This window comes from Terrapene carolina, unplaced genomic scaffold (genome assembly GCF_002925995.2).
Source record: "Terrapene carolina triunguis isolate 2854851 unplaced genomic scaffold, T_m_triunguis-2.0 Scaffold30, whole genome shotgun sequence".
NCBI classification, from domain to species: domain Eukaryota; kingdom Metazoa; phylum Chordata; order Testudines; family Emydidae; genus Terrapene; species Terrapene triunguis.
Genome location: NW_020664381.1, coordinates 7,875,248 through 7,880,238, shown reverse-complemented (window position 1 = coordinate 7,880,238; position 4,991 = coordinate 7,875,248). Strand labels below are relative to the sequence as shown.

General features: G+C 55.1%; 1 protein-coding gene across 2 annotated transcripts in view; it reads right to left on the bottom strand.

Moving 5' to 3' along the window:
- The window catches only part of LOC112111010 (transmembrane protein 50B), a 29,836-nt gene extending 27,351 nt beyond the window's left edge, over nucleotides 1-2,485 (bottom strand). Inside the window, exon 1 of one of the 2 annotated variants that reach the window (XM_024206265.3) lies at nucleotides 2,403-2,485. The gene's annotated coding sequence lies outside the window, so the exon portion shown is untranslated. Of the gene's footprint in view, nucleotides 1-1,431; nucleotides 1,523-2,402 lie in introns of those variants that run through there. The other variant, XM_026651391.2, reaches the window with a different exon arrangement.
- Between the last annotated feature and the right edge of the window lie 2,506 nt (nucleotides 2,486-4,991).

Below are 4,991 nucleotides of genomic sequence, written 5' to 3'. Positions count from 1 at the left end.
CCCCCCCCCAAAGATTGAACTCAAAAGCCTGGGTTTAGCAGGAGGGAGGGGGGAAGCAAATGAATGGAGAATAAATCTATTTTTTACATCTTAAGACGACGGCGCAGCATGACTGATAGCCCTTGGCATTTTCTGGGTGCTTGGCAGCAAATACTGGGCGCTTGGCAGTAAGCCTTCAGGTCTACTGCACAATATGATGCCCACTGCAGTATGACAACGATGGATACCAGTCGTAATATACTATCTTCTGCCCAAAAGGCAAGGGGTTGCTGCTGTGTAGCAATCTAGCCCCACGTCTGCCAGCCCCATGTCTGCCAGCACCCAGATCGCCATCGGCCTCTTCTGGGTGCTTAGCAGACAATACTGGGCACTTGGCAGAAAATAGCATACTACGACTCTGCTAACGTGCAATGAGCCAGCAGGGCGCCTGGCAGAAAATAGCATACTACGACTGATAACCATCATTGTCTGCCCGGGTGCCCATGATCGACAGCCACTGCAGTACGATGACGACGGTTACCAATCGTAATAAACCATCTTCTACCAAAAGGCAAGGGGCTGGTGCAATGCAGCACCACGGCTGCCAGCCCCACAGCTGCCTGCACCCAGATCGCCAATGAAGGCTACCAGTCATGCTGCACCGTCTACCGCCAAAAGGCAGTAAGCTGCTGCTGCTGTTTAGCAATGCAGTCCCACGTTTGCCGGCACCCGGAAGAGATATGGTGACGGTAAGCTGAGCTGAGCGGGCTCAATGCTTGGCGTGGTATGTTGTCTGCACAGGTAACCCAGGTAAAAAGGCGCGAATCTATTGTCTGCCGTTGCTGTGACGGCGGGGGAGGGGCCTGACGCAATGTACCCAGAACCCCTCGCGGCACTGCTTTGCATCATCCGGGCATTGCGATCTCAACCCATAATTCCAATGGGCGCCGGAGGCTCCGGGAACTGTGGGATAGGTACCATAGTGCAATGCGCCGGAAGTCGACGCTAGCCTCGGCACTGTGGACGCGGTCCGCCGACTTCATGCACTTAGAGCATTTTAGGTGGGGACACACACAATCGGCTGCATACAACCGGTTTCTATAAAACCGGCTTCTATAAATCCGACCTAATTCTGTAGTGTAGACATAGCCTTAGTGGTGCTGTAAGTGCCAGCACTGTAACTTTTTCAGTGTAGACGTGCCCTTACTGCAGAACAAGAGTGTCACTGGAGGTAATGCTAAACAGGAATAAGGCATGCTTGTTCCAGAATAAGAGCGTACACACATGGAGTTGGTTGGGAACAGCACTTTAAATTCACACCCTACCTTAATTGGCATTAACTTTGAAGTATAGACAAGCCCTAAAATGGAACTAGAACTCAGGAGTTCCATCTGAAATCCAGTCCAAAAGGCTACAGTCTCCCATGAAAACACGGAATGGGAAAAAGTTTACCTATTATGCTTTTCATTTATTTTTGCATTTCCTAAAGTTTGTACAATGAAAATCCAGTATAGGTGGTCTCTGCACTTTCTGGTGTCTCTGCGGAGTGCTGCCTCTCCTTGTTTTCAGATGAGAAAGAACGGATAGGAGGGGGGAAGAAGTTAAAACCAAAATGTCTTTCAAAAAGGATAAAACATCACTCTAAAGACAGTTAAAAATACACTTATTTTATACTAGAGTTTGAGAATCCTTGAACTAGTCCATTATAATCACTTGTTTTACATGGAGTTTCACTTTCAGGTTTTCACCCACTGTGACACACTGCTACAAGATATGGGCTGTGACGCAGAAAGCGGGGCAAAGAGGCATGGGGGGGGATAGGCTGGGGGGGGGGCAGGGCAGGGCCGCATTTTGGGTGCCCCTTCCCCTTACTTTTAGGGAGCATCCATTCCCCAGCACCGGGAGCAGGGGGAAAGAGGGGAAGGGGCACACCCCCTCCAACTAGGGTGACCAGATGTCCCAATTTTATAAGGACACTCCCAATTTTGGGGGCTTTTTCTTATATAGGCTCCTATTACCCCCCCATCCCTGTTCTGATTTTTCACACTTGTTGTCTGGTCACCCTACCCCCAGCACCGGGAGCGGGGGGAGGTAATGGGCCAGCCCCCCGTGCAGAGAGCGAGGAGAGATTTCCACCCTCACCCCCGCGCGCGGAGAGCCGTTGGCCTGCGGCCGTTAGGAGGGGCTCCCCTGGAGCGCGTGGGGTCTCCTGCCCCAAGTGGAGCAGGCGGGGGGGGGGTTTAGAACGGGCGGGGGGAGGGAGCGCTTTCTCAGGAACAGCCCCTACCCCAGCGGAAGGCGGCAGCCGTCAAGCTGCTCTCCGCCTCCCTTCGCGAGGGGCTCGCTTCGCTCGCCTTTCCCGCGAGCTCGCCCCCTCCCCGCGCGCTGGGCCTGTCCTAGGGGGACGCAGGCACCAAACCTACCCCGTCCTGCGTGAGACACTTCCTGCTGCCACAGCCCGGCCGGCCGGGGAGGAGGGGCAGGCGAGGAGACTGACAGGCGCCTCTGCCCAATCAGCAGCCGCAGCGAGGCGTCACAATGGGCTGGGCAGGGAGGAAGGAAGCACAGCGCTGTGGTTAACCCGACCCGGGCGTGGGGCTCGAGCCCAGTCCAGGCCCTTCCCCGGCTGGGAGCTCCCAAAGCAGCCCCTCCCCCTCCCCTCGGAGCTGCAGCATCATCACCACCGCGACCCTGAGTCACTCTGTTCCCCCCCCCTTAGAGCACCAGGCAGCCGTGGCATGGCCCGTGCCCCTCTGGCAGCACCAGGCGGAATCCAGCCTGCATCACAATGGGTCAGTGATGTGGTTACAACACGCGCAACCCAAAGCTTGGGAAGGAAGGACAGCGGCCGTACAGATGTGCTGGGAGCTCAGTCCTAGGGGGCAGTGATACAGAAAAAGACGTGGGGTTGGTGGTGGATAATCACCTGGACATGAACTCCCCGTGCGATGCTGTGGCCAAAGGGGCTAATGTGATCCTAGAAGGCATAAGTAGGGGAATCGCAAAGAGGTTATTTTAAAATTTGGCACTGTTGCGACCACTGCTGGAATCCGACCTGTGGCCAGTTCTGGTGCCCACAGTTCAAGAAAGATGTTGATAAATTGGAGAGGGTTCAGAGAAGAGCCATGAAAACGACTAACAGATTTGAAAACATGCTTTATATTGACAGACGCAAGGAGCACACTCTATTTAGTTTAACAAAGAGAAGGTTAAGGAGTGACTTGATTACAGTCTGTAAATACCTACTTGGGGAACAAATATTTAATAACAGGCTCTTCAGTCTGGAAGAGAAAGGTATAACACAGGGGTGGGGAACCTTTTCTATCAGGGGTCATTGACCCACTGAAAAAATCAGTCGCGGGCCACACACAGCCCCCCCCCCCCCAGGCTGCCCCGGGGCTATGGCGGGGAGAGAGGACTCCCCCCAGCTCTCTCTCCCCACAGCAGCACCTGGGCTGGTGGGAAGAGGTGCCTCTCCCCGCTGCGGCAGGGCCAAGGTTGGGTTGGGGCCGTCGGACAGATGCCTCTCCCGTGGCAGGTCCGGGGCTGGATTGAGGCTAAGGGATAGGCGCCTCTCCCACGGCTGCAACAGGTCTATGCCAGGGCTGAGTTGGGGCCGTAGGAGAGGTGCCTCTCCCACAGCCGTGGCAGGTCCGGGCCGGGGCTGGGTTGAGGCTGGGGGAGAGGAATCTCTCCCCTCCGCAGCCCTGAGCACCTGCCCGGCACTTAATAGGTTGCCTCCCCCCCACCACCGCAAAAAAAAAAAAGATTTAATTTTATATATATACATACACACACCTGGGGGATTTTTTATTTGCCTTCTGGGTTTTGAGGCACTATTATTTAACATTTTTAAGTTTTTCTCAGCAACCATCACTGCTAGAAACTATCTTTTTTTTAAATAAAAGACAAGAGTTTCATGTAAGTGCATTATTCCTGAGCTGGGACTTTAAGAAAAACACCAAATGTCACGAGATTTGTGATAAAATCATGACAGTTGGCAACACTGAGAAGCCCAATGCCTGGCCTTGTTACACTCCTACACTATCCCACACTCAGGCATCTCAAAGTAACCTGCCCTTTTTTCTTTATGATTAAGGCTGCATGTCTGTCTTGGAGGTCACAGAAGTCACAGATTCTGTGACTTTCCGTGACCTCCTTTACTTCTGCAGCAGCAGGTGTGGCTGGCTCCGGGACTGCCTGAGCAGCTCGGGCAGCACATGGGCCAGTCACACCGGCCGCTGCTGAGGCAGTCTCAGGCCACCGCGCCTCCTCCCCCCCGCCCCCATAGCAGCAGGAGGAGTTTGGGTGTGGGAGGGGGCTTAGGACTGGGGGTTGGGGCACAGCAGGGGGTGAGGGCTCTGGGCAGCACTTAGCTTGCGGGGCTCCCCAGAAGCGGTGACATGTCCCTCCCTCAGCTACTAGCTCTGCACACTGCCTCCGCCTGCAGGCACCGCCCCTGCAGCTCCCACTGGCCACGGTTCCTGGACAACGGGAGCTGCAGAGCTGGCAGCATGCGGAGCTAGGAGCTTAGAAAGGGACATGTCACTGCTTCTGAGAAGCTGGGTGGGGAGCCTGCCAGCCCCTCCAATCCCCCCCCCAGCACCAGCGGGGGTTCCAAGCTGCTCCCACCCAAGCACCCGCGGCGCCCCCCAGACCACCCCCCGAGCACTTGCGGCACCCCCCCAGACCGCCCCCTCTTGAGCACCTGTGGCCCCACACGGCGCCCCCCAGATTACCCCCCATGCACCCATGGCATACCCCAGGCCACTGCCCGCCCTGAGCACCCGCAATGCCCCCCAGGCCACCCCCCCACGAGCACCCATGGCACTCACAAAATTTAATCAGGGGTATAGTACAAGGCATGGACAGGTTATGGGCCGTGAATTTTTGTTCACTGCCCATGACCTGTCCATGACTTTTATTAAAAATACCCGACTGAAACGTAGCCTTATTTATGACGTATAAAGAAGCCTTTAACGGTGGGGTTTTAAAAAAAAAATCCCTAACTC